Genomic DNA, 18,795 nt, shown 5'->3' on the forward strand with positions numbered 1-18,795 from the left:
CATTAAGCATTCCCATTGTTCCTCTCTTCCTCAGCCACAGGCATCAGTATCTAATAGCCCCTAATCCTATCCATTCTTCTTTCTTTCCTTTTCCCCTCTTCTAGCAAGTCATGGCTTTGAAGACTAGTCAAAGACCTCTACACCCCAACTGAAGAGAAACTCTTCAGAATCCTACTCATTTTAGTTCTACTCCTAGACCCTGTCTCTTAATAATAAGGAGACCAACTTCATCTAGTTTTATTTTTAAACAGTAGGGAAACATGACTGTTTGTGACCCAGGACAATAAGAGATCCCTAACCTCTTATTTGGCCTCACCAGACATCATTAAAGATTTCTTGAAGCTAAAATGATAACAGAATTATAATCTCATCAGATATATCAATACCCGACCTAGGAAATCAAACACACTTGACCTAAGATTCTCATCACTCATACATCAACTGGGAACCACACCCCAATTTTCTACTTCAGAAAATGGAAAACAGTTCTTTCATTCTAGTTCTGGTTCATTCAAGTTCTAAACAAGCTTTTTCTGTCTCTGGTGAGAGAACTAACCAACAACTAGTTTGCAACTACTACCCCAAAAAGAGTTTTCTTTTTTTTATCTGTTGAAACTTCCATAAGTTTCCGAGCTTAAGAATAAAAATTTCCCCGTTTCCAATATATCTCCTGAAGAACCAACCGGAGGAAACCCCCAAAAGGGTTTGACCTCATCCTCAGGACCTTCCAACCCATACTACTGCAAAAGTGAAACAGAATGACAAAAAAAGACCTCACTGGTGAGTATTTAGGCTCCTGTGCTCTATCCTTCCTGACTAGAAGATTAGAGAAAACTCACTAAGGTTAGAAAAAGGAGACTAAAAGGGGAAGAATCATCAAATCATCTAACAAAAACTCAAACAGATTATGAGAGCCAACTGTAATAACCACCTCACAGCTGTCCACCTAAGAGGCATGCCAGAAAAACCACAACCAGGTGGCTGGTATTTCTTTATTTCTTATTTGGCATCAGAAAGAACACTTGAAACAAAGCAGCTAGAGCTTGAAACTAATGAACTTCCCAATAAATGGTAAAATCCTTCTTTTCATCTATAACACTTTCATTAGCCACATTTTACAAAAAGAAGGCTCTTCCTAAAATAATGAAGATCACTTTTTTTTTTTTTTTAATGACCAGACTCAGGTAACCAGTTCCTCCCTATTTCTAACAAATTATAAAAGCCTCTAAGGAAACCAAACAACTTGTTTAGAAAAAACTCCTCTTTGGGTATATATTGCTTATAATTCAGGACTCTAAAAACAATAGTAAAGCCCCAAGATAATGATTAAGCAGAAATCAAAAATGCCATCTGATAAATCCCCTTCTTTGTAATTCTCAGGAGTAAGGCAGCAGTACAACATGGTAGGAAGAATACTAAACTGAGAGGCAGAACATTTAAGGTTCCAATCTCAGTTCTCAGACCAGTTTCCTGGGGGGAACAAAAAAAGACCTCACTGGTGAGGTGCAATTCAGTGCAGTGAACCAGCCTGTAATCCAACCTCTTAGACTACACAATCCAATCCTACTTTCCAGATTCTGAATCAACAGCTCCAAGATGGCTAAGAATCTGGATTTTTAATCTCAGGAGATTCTCCTGTCTAGTAAGGAAGCATATGTAATTCAGATACATGTTGATTCCTTAGCCAAGCAATGGTCTGAAGAGAGCAGTGACTGGCTAACAGAAAAAAATCAAGAATACACCTAAGACTCCCAAATTTCCAAATAAGCAGCATTCTCAGTAAGACAAGCTTCCCCAAATTCCCATACCTGGTCCCTGATGTGTTCACCTTGAGTACATATATAGAGTATATACTTTAATTCTCTTGCTTACCTCTATACTTGGTCCTGATTAACATTTTCTCCTGACATACAGCGTAGCACACAATATGGTTTACTTTGCAAGACAAATTCCAGAAAGACAGAGTTTACAAAATAGACTTTCAAGTAGGAAAGGAAAGATAATGAGAAAATGAAACTCTATGGATCTTGCAATTCTCAGCCCTGTTCCTACTGAGAGGAAATGCTTTGGGACCTACATTGCCAGTCAGGGGCAATGGTTTAAGAGCTCTGCCTTGCACTGCCTTCAACTTCTCTGTCCCTCAGTTTGCTCATCAAGAGAATAAATATAACAATACAGTAGTCCCTCCTCCTCCAAAAGTGCAGATGGTACCAAACACCATATATACTATGTTATTTCCTATACAAAAATACAATAATACACACCTGTGATAGTTTAACTTACATATTAAGCACAGTAAGGGATTAACAACAGTAACTAATAAAATAGAAAAATTAAATATATTTAATATATGGTCTTTCAAAAATATAGAGTATTCCTTTAATATTTCCAAACAGCAGTTGACTGTAGGAACTGAAATTGCAGAAAGCAAAACCACAGATTGGGGGTGGGGTGTTGAATGCAGTGAGTTAACAAGGGGGGACACTTTTCTTATTTTTTCAATTGTAGTTGGACACAATAGTTCTTATTTATTTATTTATTTGGTGTGGTGCTGAGGATCCAACCCAGGGCCTCCTGCATGCTAGGTGAGCACTTTACTGCTGAGCCACAACCATGGGGGGGGAGGGGCGGGCAGCACCGGGGAAGGACATGGGAAACTGCTTGAATCCAGCTGGACAGTCTCCAGAATCAGACTTTGTAGTCACCGATTCCTCCAACTGAAAAACTTATTTTTTTTTTCCTCCCAAATAAAAATTTTAACCCTGCACACCTCTATACTTGGTCCTGATTAACATTTTCTCCTGACACACAGCATAGCACACAAAGTGGGTTTTGTTGTTTTTTTTTTTTGTGTGTGTGTGTGTGTGTTTTAAGTGGGGATTGAACCCAGGGCCTTGAACATGCTAGGCAAAATCTGTACCACTGAGTTACACTCTCAGCTCCCTTACTTTGTTTAATGTTCATGTTCTGGACTATAATATAAACTCCAAGGGGTATACTTCTACATGTGTTTAATTCACTGCTGTATCCTCCAGCACCTTTTAGCAATTACCATCCTACATGAGTCTGATTTCTGATAGTAAAGTGCAAAAACCAAAACAGTTAACATCTGATCCCATACACTCAAGACCAAGAGCCCAAAGTGGCCAACTAGAAACTAGGAAATCAAATAAGATGACTCTTTTTGAAAAGTACAGGATTTGACACCACTTTGAACAAGTCATTTCATTAGAACCATCTGTAAAACAGGAATTAAAAATCTACATTTAGCCAGGTACACTGGAGGAGGCCTGTAATCCCAGCAACTGAGGAGGCTGAGGCAGGAGGATAGCAAGTTGGAGACCAGCCTGGGCAACTTAGCAAGACCCTGTCTCCAAATAAAGTAATAATTAAAAAGAGAACTGGGGCCAGACATGATAATTCACGCCTGTAATCCCAGCAGCTCGGGAGACAGGAAGATCGAAAATTCAAAGCCAGACTCATCAACAGTGAGGTGCTAAGCAACTCAGTGAGACCCTGTCTCTAAATAAAATACAAAATAAGGCTGAGAATGTGGCTCAGTGGTTGAGTGCCTGGGGTTCAATCCCCAGTATCCCCCCACCCCCCAAAAAAGAACTGGGATGTAGCTAAGTGGTAGAGTCGGTGTGTTCGATCCCAGTGGGGGGCAAGGGGCAGAAAAACTTGTGTTTAACAAAGATAGGAAACCAGGCATGGTGGCACATGGCTGTAATCCCAGGGAAGCTGAGGCAGGAGGATTGCCAGTTCAAAGCCAGCCTCAGCAATGGAGAGGTGCTAAGCAACTGAATGAGACCCTGTCTCTAAATAAAATGTAAAATAGGGCTGGGGATGTGGCCCAGTGGTCAAGTGCCCCTGAGTTAAATCCCCGGTAACCACCCCCCACCGCGAAAAAAAAAAAAAAAAAAATAGGAGACAGTTTAAATACATCATGTGAAAATGCTTGTTACAGTGCCAGTCCATAAAATACACAACAGACATTACTTCCCGCTCCACCCTCAACAGGAGAAAAGGCAGAATGGGGTTGAAAGCACAGTTTCAAAATACCTACTTAAAAAACATGAACACTCAAGTCAGACACCAAAAAGGTTGGCCAGTCCAAGTCTCAAGCACCACCTACTTTCAGTCTGTTCTCCCAGAGGAATTTGTTCAATAACTCCTTCCAAGAATTCTGACAGTACAGCCAATAGTTTTCAACTGGGGCAATACCAGCCACTGAGAAGTGTTTGGAAATAAATGTATTTTTTAAAGTGCTTTTTTTTTTTTTTTGGTTATCACAGTGATGCTATAATGCTTCTGACATTTATTACCTGGGGAGCAGAATGCCAAACATCCTGCAATACAGCTCCACACAAAAAGCCTTGCTGAGAAACAGTGACCCAGCCCCTTACACCTCAGATGGGTGACTTCCTGTAACATTTGACCCTGGAGCAGCCAAGGGAAAGGGAGTCAGAACTGACCAGTACCCACCCCGTGAGCTTAACAGTGCAAAGCCACCCACTAGCCAAGATGAACGTAAAAACTCATTTTAAACAAGTTAGAAGACAATTTACCAAAGGTGATACTTTTCCTCTAGGGCATTTATTATAATTATAATGATATAGTTATTTGTGATTTGCTTACATATTTCTTCCCCACTAGAAAGTAATCCACAGTGGCAAGAATTATGACTCTTAGGCTCACAACACATTGCCTGATAGCATTACAGAAGCTCAATAAGCACCTGTTGTATTAATTTAAGCAACTAGCATATGGTAGATGCTTACAGGTTATTCAAAAAAGATTATGCCATATGATTCTTATGTTGGCAACTATTTTATGCCTTAGACAACATTTCAGCAACTAGATTAGACAATTAGGTGAACACTGAAAAAGTTCTTATCCTAACAGAGTAGAAGACACAGAGGTAATTCCACATGGCTATAGACATCATGCTCTTGACAAAACTAACATAAATATACAACGGAGAATAGAAAGTCTATTTAACAAGTGGTCCTGGAAACATTGTATATCCATACATAGAAGAAAACTAGATCCAGATCTCTTAGCCTGTACAAACATACACTCAAAATTGATTGAAGGCCAAAATGTTAGATCCAAACTTTGCAACTATTCAAAGAAATAATTGGGGAAACACTTCAACATACAGGCATAGGCAAAGATTTCCTGAATAGGATTCCTATAGCTCAGGAAATATGATAAAGAATCAACAAATCAAATAGCATCAAATTTAAAGGCTTCTGTACAACCAAGGAAACAATTAGTAGAATGAAGAGATAACCTATAGAATGGGAGAAAATCTTTGCCACCCACTCTTCAGAGAACAAATATCCCAAATGAATAAAGAATTTTTTTTTAATTGCTCTCTTGGACTATATTTGCTATAATATTGGGGTAACCAGTCAACCTTGTTCAGTGAAAATACCTCTAACACGATAAAAAAAAGAAAAAACTAGTTATAACATCCAATTCATATATACAATTCAAATAAAAATTATAATATATATTATATATATTATTTTAATACATTAATGTTTACAAAATAAAACCTGTTTTCTACTGGGAAAAAAAAAAAGTTCTTATCCTGAAATGGGGAATATGACCAAAGTCTGAGATATCTTGATGGTATCTAAAAAAGACTGGTTGGGGTGCACTATGTCCCAGCACATGCTCAAAAATTAAAGTACAAACCTTATTACCCATAGGAGGTAGTAAGGGGTGACACCAAAATAAGGCACCTTCCTACCACAAACCATTCTCTGATTCATCTACTAAGGAAAGGGCCTTAGTGTAGATGGACAGTATTTTGGGGCAGTATTTTGGTATCCTTACACCCAAGTTAATTGTCATCATCTATCACTAAATGATACAGTACATTTAAGGAATATGTAGAGAGGAAAGGTGTTACCTTACAAACAGCTTTACTCAGGAGTGTATGTTCCAGTTTTTCAGCACAGATAATACTATTTTGATTCATACTTGCTTCTCTTAAAATTCCTTCCTCTTCCATGTCAAACAGATTTGCAGGTAAGTGCTCCAAAATAAGTAAAGGCCAACAACTGCCTCTTAGCCATAAAACTGTAAGACCTCATTTGCTTTCTCTTTAAAAAGAGAATTTGCTTTCTCACCTACTCTTTTCAAACTCAGGCCTTGTGCATGCTAGGCAAGTGCTCTGCCACTGAGCTAAATCCCCAACCCCTTCTCCCATACTTTTATTTTATCTATAAAACTCCAAACTTGGTCTGGTTATTCCAAGATTATACAAAAACATACTAAAGTTCTCTACATAATTCTTCTACCTTCTGAAGTTTTTCTTTCTATGCTAAAAAATGTATGTGACACAACACTGTGATAAAGGGACCTAATTTACATGCAGTCAGGGATTCCTTTGTAGTCATGTTTGTACATCAATCCAATCAAGTGATGTATTTTGATAAAGACACCAAGTAGCAGCAATAATACCATGTGCTTTTTTCATTAATTTCTAGCATGGCCTTGAACCATTTCCCCAAAATATCTTTCTCTAGGACCCCCAATTCTACTCTTAACTGGCACAATTATATAAGTTAAGGAATGACCCAACCTTAATAAACCAATCTTGTTAAGATCAACATGCCTCCAGATCTTTAGGACTTAAGGTCAGCAATTCACTGAATGGAAAACCATAGATGTGTGCAAATTCCCCAGCACTTTTCAAAGCCGTAAATGTATGTTGCTAACAATCTCCTGTATACCATTGTCCAGACAAATGTGTATAGGAGACCTGGCTTCGTGACTTAAACCAGAAATACATGGGACAAGGTTACCAGCTTATTGACTCTCTTCTTTATTTGCACTCTTACTACTATAATCACATTGGGATGGATACTTGGTATACTCAGCTATGGAAGTGTAGCCAACATCTAACCCTCTGCCCTCCCCCATCCCCCCCATTCTGCTTTGGTTCATATACTCTTTTGAGATTCTCTTGTTCAAGGCACCAGAATTTTCCACTGGTATATGTGTCTGGTGAGTGAGCCCAACTATCTCAATCTCATTTTACTTTAACCCAAAATACCATAATGAAAGCAGTATTGGTCACTTGAGGTTTTAAGTTGGGGTTTTAAAGAAGCCAGTTCAAAGCTGCTCTGGGAAAGCAGAGGATTCAAATCACAAACTGGAAAGAAAAACAAGAATGTTACAAATCTGTCCTGGGCCAATAGAACCCCAAAAACAGATTGAGGAGGACTAAAAATCTGTCTCCAGACCAAAAGCAACAAAATGAAAAATGAGAAGAGGTAGAGAGAGACCATTTAAAAACCTCTGTTTGGGCAGGAATGGTGGTGCATGCCTATAATCCCAGCAGCCCAGGATGCTAAGACAGGAGGATCAAAGACAGCCTATGCAACTTAGCAAGGCCTTAAACAACTTAGCAAGACCCCGTCTCTAAATAAAATTCAAAAAAGGACTGTTGATGTGGCTCAGTGATTAAGCACCTCCAGTTCAATCCCTGGTACCAAAAAAAAATAATTAAAAGACTGGGGAGGGGGGTGGCTCAGTGCTTGAGTGCTCCTGGGTTCAACTTTTAGTACCAAAAAATAAACAAACCAACCAACCTGTTTGTGGGACAAAGGAAGGCACTTTCAGCCTCCAGTTACCCAGGCCTTTCCAACAGAGGTAAGCAGATAGTAGGAATCTTCTCAGAAATGAAATTGTTCCAAAAGTGGTATAAATCACTTCTCCAGGCCTTTTACCAGCTCTGGGTGGTAAATTTACTGACCGTTTCCGTGTACTCTGCGTACTACTTATAAGAGTTAGATACCAGTGAGAGAATGAAAAAGGGAATTTAAAAAAGAGAAAATAAAGCTAAAAGGCAGAAGGATCATAATGTGAGTTAAAACATGCACACACAAAAGACTTCCTACTAAAGTATACATATGAATATACAAACATCAATTCACAGATAAAACTGTCTGCATTCTATCTCCTGAAAACCATGGCCTTCATTGCAGCCAGGTTTCAGTAATCACCGCTACATTTCTCAGGCAGGAGAGAAAAACATGATACTTGGTTTTAATGGGAAGGATATAGAAACATTAGATTTTCATGAAGTCCAAGTGAACAAGAACACTGGTTTGCCTTTTGGTCTTCAACTGTTAATGATTACCTGACCATTTCTATGCCAAGCATAACCCTTATTCATTAAGTCATGCAACAGAAGACAAGCCCTGATTTTAATGTCAATTCCTCAGAGTGGTCTCATTACTTCAAAGATGGGGTGACTTGTCAGGATTCTGTTGAGAGGGTTTACTTACTAGAATTTCACAAGGAATAGAAGGAGAGGAATTCATAGTAACTCAGGCTGGCAACTGGGGAGTTGGGGATGAGGGAAAGAGGTTACTAAGAAATCACCAGATCACCAAGGCCCTGTTCTCAGATGAGGTGGCCAACACAGGCAGAAAGGACATCATACCATTCGAATAGCGCTCCGACACCGGTCTTTAGATGACATTTTTGGGAATCACCCTCTTAGGCAAAATTTACTGAATCACTCACACTTGAGGACCACCAGTCACCAGTCTAAAATATAATCTTTTCCAATTTCATTAAACACCCAAGGACCATAGATTCAGATTATTCTTATGCTATCTCATCAAAGAACTAAGAGAAAGAAAAATGGGAGGCAGGGAACCCCCAAATTCTATAAACTATTTTTTTCACTAAAATTTACCATCATTGCATAGTAAAAGATTCATCTCAAAAATAATCTCTCCTGTTACAATCTGAACATACGTGTATCCCTAAAATTCATAAGTTGAAATCCCAACCCAGACACCTAATGGTATCTGGAAGTGGAGCCTTTGGGATATCATTAGGTTTAGATTAGGTCATGACTGTGGGCTCCCAACACAATTAGCACCCTTATAAGAACCAAAGACACAGAGGGCTTCCTCTCCTAGAATGAGATGGTATGTGAGCACACAATGAGAAGATGCTAAGACCACTGTCTACAAGTCAAGAGGGCTCTCACCAAAAAGCAAATCTGCTAACACCTTAATCTTGAACTTCTATCCTCAAGAACTGTGAGAAATAAATGACTATTGTTTAAGCTACCCAGTCTATGGTATTTTGTTGTAGCCACCCAAGCAGACTAATACAATCCCTAGCCCCAAGAACTTTTAGCATTTTCTCCATCCAGTTATATTTTCTTTCACCTTAAGTGGACATCACTCTATAGTTAACCAGAAGAAGTCTTCAGGTAATTCAGATATGTCCTGCAGCCCAGTAGCAAGTAAATGAATAAACCCAGTAGTTCTCAAACATGAGTCTGCATCAGAACAGCCTGAAGGACTTGTTAAAACAATACTGCCAGAATTCTGGATTCAGTAGGTTTGGGCTGAAGATTCGCATTTTTTAATACAACCCAGGTAATCTGGGAACCACTGTGCTAATTATCTCTCAAACTAAAACAAATGGTCTTAATAAAATTTGAGGCTTTGGGAGGGAAGAAATGATGCTGGGGTTACAAATCCAAGGTCTTGGACATGCTAGTCGAGCACTGTACCACTGAGCTAAAACCCCAGTCCTAAGTTTTTTTTTGTTTGTTTGTTTTTATCATTAATACAACTCAAATGAAGCTAGGAACAATGAGATCATTTTTAATTCAGTAAAGATCAACATTTTCTTTTACCACTCAATTCTCTCAAGCAGTAGTCTACCACTCAGAAGTCATGTAAGAATTTTATTTGACAAACTAATGGCACTTGTACATATATTATTTAATACTTACTACAGCCTGTAGGTAGATATTTTTCCTCATCATACAGTTGAGAAAATATAGATTCCAGTAAGTTAAATGACCTGCCTAAAGTCACAAAGCTTAAGGGAAATTTAAAACTAGGTTTTAGAGCTGACTTTCTTATGAAACTTTACGTATGACACTTAACCTTATGTGTTCACTTTCCCCAAGTGGCAAATTAAGACAATAATATCTTCCTTTCCAATGAATACTCCCAAGTTTCTGGAAAGTGAAATTACTCTGCAAACATTTCCACAATGCAAGTCATTCACTTAGACCAATTTTATTTACAGCCTGATTTGTCATTTCAAAGCTCTCTCCTGAGAAGCAGACCTGAGGACTAAATGTTGACAGCTCTCACTGTTGGAATCACAAGGCAGCTATAAACCAAGTGCCATGACTATCATCAGAAACCAAGACAATCAAAACCCTGAATGTAAGAGGCAGACAGAACCAAGGTCTAGGCATGATATCAAATTCTAACTAAAATGTACAGTGGTGCACATTCTGTAATCCCAGCTAATTGGGAGGCTTAGGCAGGAGGATTGCAAGTTTGAGGCCAGCCTCAACAACTTAGCAAGATCCGTCTCAAAATAAAAAATGAAAAGGGTTGGAGATGTGGCTTAGCGATAGGGCATCCCTGAGTTCAATCCACAGTACTACAAACAAATAACAAAATACAATCAAACCTTTTCAGTTTTTAACCTCATTTTAAGAGTTTCAGGCAATTGGGAAAATGTCATCCCAATAAGTCCTAGTGTTTGAATCATTTGTTTTGGAGAAGCAAAATTTTAGTTTCGGGTATAGCTCAGTGTTAAGAGTATTTGCCTAGCATACAAAAAGCCCTAGATTCCATCCTTGGCACTACAAAATGTGTGTACATATACAAATTTATGTGTATATGTTTTTGTTTATTAATGTCACAGCTCTGGAGAATCAGACAAACCTTGATTCAAATCCCAACTCTGAGTTGGGGTTATAGCTAACTTGCCTAGCATGTGAGAGGCACTGGGCTTGATCCTCGCACCATAAATAAATAAATAAATAAATAAATAAATAAATTAAAGGTTTTATGTCCATCTACAACTAAATATATATATTTTTTAAATCTCTAGGGCCTGGGGATGTGGCTTTGTGGTAGAGTACTTACCTAGCACAAAAATAAATAAAAAATATCCCAACTCTTCCCTAGAGCACATTTCTTATTCTGAGATGGTGAAATTCACAGGTTAATCCAGCATTAGTTCAGGAATCTGAAACTCTTTGTAAATGTGAAGTAATAGGAATAATAGAATCCACCTCTTCTAGAGTTTTGAAGATTAAATAAGGAAATTCCTAACAGAACCAAACAGTGGTTAGCACAAGTAAGCACTCTAATACATGACAGCTATCATGAATACTTACCCGTAACATGATCTTATTTCTAAGAGAGGATCTTATCTCAAGACAACATTGTGCACAAACTACCTAAATAATTGTTCCCCAAATTGTTTACAATACAGTTTTCTTTAGCAGCCCAAATTACTAAACAGGTAAAAAGTTAGAAGTTTAAAAAGGAAAAGGCAAGATATCCACACCTGAATTATAAAGAGTTTCAGACTCCTGAACTAATTCACCAACCTGTGAATTCTACCACCTCAGGAACAGAACAGAAAGGGCAAGAGAGAAAGCCACCTGTATTTGCCTCAGAAGGTATGATAATGAACAACAACTAATTCCCAGCATTTCTGGCCTGGTGACTTGTTCTCTGAGGACAGCAGAAAACTCTAATGTCAATCCCAGAAATGGGGAAATCACTAAGAACATGCTTTTAAGGGCTGGGATTGGGGCTCGGTGGTAGAGCACTTGCATAGCATGTGTGACTCACTGGGTTCGATTCTCAGCACCGCATGTAAATAAATAAATATCCATCAACAACTAATAAAAACATTTAAAAAAAAAAAGAACCCAGAGACATTACTATTTCCTCCAAAAGGATGCAACCAGCACAATGTCACTTTTAATCCTCTACCACGTGGCTGAATTTACAGTCTTCTTAAAGTCAAAGTACACCAGGTTTGAATCAGTTGAAAGTAAACAGCTGGGCCCAAATGCACTCATGCACAGCAAGCAAGCTGGGCTCAAGGAAAATAAAATACCAAGCACACAGCAAATGGATTATTTAAATGACAGACATCACACTGACCCCCAAGCTCCCCCAATGCCATCATACTGGAAGCTAGATTTTAGGGGGAAGGGAGGGTTAATTTTAATAGAGATGCCTATAAACAAACAAGCTGAAAGCTAACAAGGGTGAAAAGCATACAAAAATCTTGGCTTCTGGTGATGAGCCACAGAAAATCATGAATGTGCTAGTGCCAAGGGAGGAGAAAGTCTAATATCTAACATTGCAGACTTGGGAACACAGAATTAACAAAGCCATAAAGAAGCTCAAATGCAAACGAGAGAAAAAGGCACATGGCACACTTCCTCTTCATATGGGTGGCAATTCAAGCAGTGCTCTGGGCCTGCAGAGCACCCAGCCCTATACCCAGGCCCTTAGTATTTAATATCAATATAACTTCCTGGAGGGCGACAAAAATCTGTCCTGGATTACTGGGTGATTTCTAATATGTACCATAACCAACACTAAGTCAACATTTTAGAGATCAAATTTCCTTCTCTGCAGCATGCTGGAATGCGTTCTTGGCATTAGGCTTCTTCCCATTCCAGTCCACCCTTAGAAAATGCAGAAGCCACTGGGAAAATAAAGACTCAACCTGTCCCAAGACAATCTTCTGGCTACGCACAAGTAAGTAACAAAAACAAACAAATTCACTCAGATGTCTCTTCACATTCAATAAAGAACTAATTTCTTCTACTTAAATGGGGGGAGAGGCAATTTCGGGGAAGAGCCAGTCAAAGCCATTAAGTCAATGTTCACTCTAACTTGAATTCCTGAAAGATCTGCAATTAGCTAGAGTTCATCTGGAGGCCCTACACATCTACTGTCCATGGCAGATGAACCAGCATCCATGCCCAATTCTGAGTTATTAAAGACCCACTTTTGCAAAATGCCAAAATGGAAGTCAAAAGAAGTTCAAAGAGAAATTTCTACACTAGAATGCTGTATTCAAGACTCCATACTTCCACGCTGGTGCAGTGTCACTCACTGTTCTCTTCCAGGAGGAAGTACTGTTATAGCCTGGAACTGAATACCCCATGAACTTTCAGTTGTTAGATGCACTACTGGCCCTTGAGAAATGCCAGGCCCAACTATACAGAGACCAGCAGGTAAAGGGAACCCAAAACCACATTTCACAGGCTCCATAAGGAATAAGTATGTGTTTGCAGCATTTATGAACTTCTTGGCCACAGCCAACCTAATCAAAAACAATATTAAAGGCCATTTCTATGAACAGATGGGCAAACCACATATTTGCAGGCTTATCCAACCCATCAACCCTCAATACAAGGTCTAATCGAAGCAACTCTGCTTGAGCACAACTCCAAGCTCTTTAGAAATAACAGCAGTATAAGAATCCCAATAGGTACTTCATGACTATTGTTTCTGAGGAGAAAGAAAAAGTCCAGGCTTGGGCTGGGGATGTGGCTCAAGCGGTGGCGCGCTCGCCTGGCATGCGTGCGGCCCGGGTTCGATACTCAGCACCACATACCAACAAAGATGTTGTGTCCGCCGAGAACTAAAAATAAATAAATAAATATTAAAAAAAAAAAAAAAAAGTCCAGGCTCATCAACAAAAGCTGAAACACCATCACTGCAGAGCTGCCCAGAACACAGAACTCTGAAGGTGACAGGACCTTCCAAACTCACAATTACTACAAACAAGCACTGGCCAAGAACTTAGCAAGTTGTACCAAAGGTCCTAAATGGTCACAAGAACCACTTTTTCAGAGAATTTCATGGTTAGAGTCTATATTCTCAAAGTCAACAGACAATTGAGACAACTACAGATATAAGGATGGTTGTGCAATCTGGATTTTGTAAAGCTCATTGGACTTAGAGTAGCTTTAGGGATAAAAGGCAAATTAACATCGTAATTTTCTCCTCCTTCAATGCTTAGGTTCACAAATACTTTTGAAAACCTCTCCCAGGTTAACCCTGCCCAATTCTGATTACTCTGAATTTCTTCAGCCCATGTATTTAGCTTGGTCTATAGACATTTATTTATTTAGGTACTAAGGATTAAACCCAGGGGTGCTTTACCACTAGGCTACATCCCCAACCCTTTTAATTTTTTTTGACAGAATTTCACTAACTTTCTGAGACTAGCCTTGAACTTGGGATCTTCCTGCCTCAGCCTCCTGAGGCACTGGGATTATAGGAGTGCACCACAGCACCCAGCTTGTCTATATACATTTATAAAAACTTGCTTTGTTTTGTGTGAGCACATAAGCACACTTCTCCATGAAAAACAAATTCCTCTAAAGCAGATATCTCCTTTCTTTTAAACCCCTTTCTAGAACCCAATCAGAATTAAATAGGAGTATTTCCCACCCCCACTAGAATCTCCAGAGCTCCCTGACCTTGAAACAATGCTCTCAGCAATAAGTCTGAAGTTCTAACACCCTTACCAATCATCTTACTGAGAAAGGCCTTGGCAATACTAGACAACCAATGTATGTGTTGACCTGAGTTTTTGGATTTTGTTTTAAAATAAGCTGATAGTCCTTACAAGATAGCTAAATCTAAAAATTTTGGTCAGGGCCATAATTATGTTTCTATCCCCTGCTACTATCTAAGTAGCTAAATCCAAAAAAGCACTTCCAGAACACTGCTTAAAAATAAATAAATAAATAAAATAACACTTCTTGTGAAGAAATGTGGTATCAAAGTCAGTGGATATCTATTTATTTATTTATATTAGAGATTGAACCAGGGGTGCTTTAAACACTAAGCCACATCCCCAGACCTTTTTTGTTTAAGACAAGATCTCACCAAGTTGCTAAGGATCTTCCTAAATTGCTGAGGCTAGCTTTAACCTTGTGATCCTTCTGCCTCAGCCTCCCAAGTCATGGGGATTTCAAGTGTGCACCCACCAGGCCCAGGTGGATTTAGTTTAAAAAGAGGCAAGTGCTCTACCACCCAGTCTAACATGTGTAAGGACCTGGGTTCAATTCCCAGTACCACCACCAACAAAAAGAGAAAGAGAGAGAGAGAGAGAGAGAGAGAAAGGAAACTGAGAAGGCTCACTGGTCATCTCACAAAGCTACCAGAGTACCACAGGCAGACAGCTAAAATATTCATAGATTATTCTTCTTTCTCCATAAAAAGAATGTGTCACTGAAGGGGCCCCAAAACGTTTTAATCCTAAAATGGAAATTCAAACTCAAAGACTAAATCTACCCACATAACTCTTCAAAAAGAATCTAGCAAGTCCCCAACATAGGGCCTTTGTATTGACTCAGAAGCCAGGGGGCATTAATGTTAACATGTATAAGTAATGCAGAGAAGTCTAGTAAGAACTATGAATAGTTATATTTGGGTAGTGGACTACAGTCTGCAGAGGAGAGAGTAAAGACTTAAGTTGCAGTATCTTTTTTCTCCTTTCTGATATTCCAAAAATGCAAACCCAACCCCAAAAACATCTCACCAAACTACAACACCTTCCTAAAGGAACAAGGTTTTAAAACTTAAACTCTAATAAACCAAGCTTTTGGCTTATATTTAGTTTACGATGGAAAATCAGGAACTTTTTCCAAACTTCTGTTTATTTTCACTATTTAATTGTAATTGATTTGGGGGAGAGCAGGGGCAGGGTACTGAGGTTTAATCCAGGGGTGTTTACCACCAAGTCACATCCCCATCCTTTTTTTTTTTTTTTCATATTGAGACAGGGTCTCACCGAGTTGCTTAGGAGTCTGGCCAAGTTGCTTCAGCTGGCTTTGAACTTGTGAACCTCCTGCCTCAGCCTCGAGAATCACTGGGATTACAGGCTTGCACCACCCCACCCAGCAATTACAATGTGCCTTCAAGTTAACATGCAGCCAGGGTCACAGTGGTTTCACTTTCAAGACATCTTTCTACTTCAGATATCTTTTAGATCCCCTCTCCTTATCTCTATGCTCCCTGCCCCCCAGCACTGCCCTCTTCTCTATCCCCAAGTCTTTTTTGCCAATATTATTTTATTCTTCCACATGAGGTGACTAGTATTATCTTTGCTTGAAAACTGTTTATTAATTTTCCTGTCAAACATTCTATAGAGCCTTTTACATCTTAACTACAGAAACCTCCTGGGTACATATTGACAGCTCAGCAAGTATTTACACAAAGCTCTGAAACATTTGGTTCCTTTAGAGAGGAAGAAGCTGCTGTGTCAAGCAGAGAATTGTCAAACACCTTTCCTTCTCCCTTCCCCCCTCCTTTATAAAGGGAAGCTTCCTTCTAGCACAATTCTAATAAGCCTAAATTACACCTCTAAACTACTAAGCCATGAGGAGAAAAAAATGGAAATTCAGATGTGCTAGAGAAAAGAAAGAACAGTACTTCCAGGACCACATGCAAACCATACCATGTAGTTTTTTAAATCACGGGTATGAGAAAAGACATATATACCTATGAATGGACCCTGAAAACACTTAGTTTTTCCTGTTCCAGGCTCAGAAACTTTTGGTCTTCTCTCAGCAAAACTTACAGGACAAGTCCAGGCACTTGGATTACAACCAACTGCCCAAACCAGACCTAGACCTGCCCAAACACTAGAGTCTGAGAGCTAAATGCTACCTCTACCACCCCCCACACCTCCTTACCCCTCAAAAAATTCACCCCAAATATAAATTCTCCTCTGGGGACAGTAAAGCAACTGTTTTTAAGTTTTGCTTTAATGGTCTCTGCCTAATTTTTCGGTTGCTGTTCAGTGTTTTAAAACCACCAGCCAATCATGTGCAGTAAATGGTACAGGCCTATAATCACAGCAACTCATGAGGCTGAGGCAGGAGGATCACAAGTTCAAGGCCAACCTGGATGACTTAACAAGACCATGTCTCAAAAATTTTTTTAAAAAGGGCTGGGATGTAGCTCAGTGATAGAGTGTCCCTGTGTTCAATCCCCAGTACGGTAAATAAATAAAATCAGATAGGTGAAACGACCAATGACAAACAGATTACATAGTTTTAAGGAAACAGTCTGGTAGGTCTTTTCCTGTAAAGGTCCACAGACCACTGTAGCACCCAACTGCACAGAACTTTTTCCTGTGAATCCTCAGGAGATAACAATGAATTCCTCAAACCCAAGAGACGAAAAATGGTCTCAAGACCCCTACTGATAGGTAAGAACACCCTTACAATAAGCGGGTTATGTAAACATAGACAGATATGCACCATCACAGTAAAACTTCATCTTACTGATGAGGAGAAAATAAACAAAAGGCAAATGACTTGCCCCATCTCACACAGCTTAATCTGGAGCTGCATATGGAACCCATGCTCCCACACTCCTCCTCCTCTGAAACCTGGACTCTTTAACCCTTAACCACCAAGCAGCACACAATTCAGTGGGTATCAGTAATGATAACGACCAATCTAAACAAGGAAAAACACAGATAAAAATTAAGAGTATCCAGACTCCATTTCAGAGCCCCACATATCACAACTTACTGGCAGGAAAGAATTATTTGGTGCCAATTTATTTTGAATACCATATTTTAACCATATTCACATGCTTCAATTGCTTCTAGAATTTTTGAGATTTGAAGCCAATTAATATACTCTTTTGGGGGACAAGACTAACAAAGGGAACAATCTATTACTTTGTTAGCCTATTCCCATTTTTTAAAAAAGTTCATTAACTTCTTCGTGAATGGCCTAACGTAGTGGACACCACACCTTTTAGGACTCAATTCAATATATGAATGTTTAATGCAATGAGAGACCTCTTGTTAGAGCACGTGCCACTTGTCATGGTTACTTTGTGCCACACAAAGGGAGGAATATAAAAAAGTCCTCACAGGAATCAATACACAAGAAGCCCACCTGGCCACTTTCTCTCCTCACACCACCATCCCATCTCTCATCACTCCCTGTTGTCTCACAAACTGGTAGAGAAACATGAGGCCCCCACAATTTAAAGTGCCATCTCAGTGTGGTTTTCCTGGTCCCTCCTACTTGAGAGAGCTCCAAGAGTCCTGTATTTCAGCCAGCCCAGAATTTCTGCCAGTAGGCATTCCCATAATAAATCCAGGATTCCTCTGTTTCCCAGGAGTTGGAAATATCTCTTGATATTTCCACAGCAGAAACTAACAGCCAAACTTCTATAATCATATCCAACTTGATCTGAACTACTTATCATATTTCATTTTTTTACCAAAATAAACTGGAACTACTTGCAAGGTGTTACTGCTAAAAGTAAAAAGCCTTACATCAAGTTCAAGTACGTAAGTAACCTAAAACCATTTCATCAGTACCAGGACTTGACACCTTGAGACACAATACCACTTATGAAGAAATAAAGGAAAAGTCTGCCTGCTGAAACTATGCTAGCTCCTATAAGACACACACACTCTTACCTAATCTTTATTTCATTAAGGCACAGTAAAATAAGAACATTTCACCTCAGCTATGTTACTCGTTGTGTTGGAAAAGAAGTCTTACCATAAGACGAAGTTAGGGAGAAAAGAGAATGGAGAAAGATCCTGTTATTTAAGAATACTTAAGAGTATGGCATCATGTTTTGATAAGAAGTTTATCCTCCAGCAGCAAAGACCTCAGAACAAAGTCCTGACCTAGACTACTGCCACACAGCTGAAGAAGCCCACCAACTGAAGCTGCACTCTCTTCCACAAGTGAATGTTATCAGCTCATTCCCTAGGTCTCAGGGGAGTAGGTAACTAAACTGAAATTAAGTAAGAATCTGTTATGTAGGGTGCTGGGTCAGATGATATTAAAAGAGAATCAGAAAATTACCACCAGCAGCATTGACAGACTTCTAAACAAGGTCCATATCTATTATCATTTATCCAGGACAGAAAAGGGCACAGTACCCAAGCACACAGAAAGTACTCATT

The sequence above is a fragment of the Marmota marmota genome, unplaced genomic scaffold (genome assembly GCF_001458135.2).
Source record: "Marmota marmota marmota unplaced genomic scaffold, marMar, whole genome shotgun sequence".
NCBI classification, from domain to species: Eukaryota; Metazoa; Chordata; class Mammalia; order Rodentia; family Sciuridae; genus Marmota; species Marmota marmota.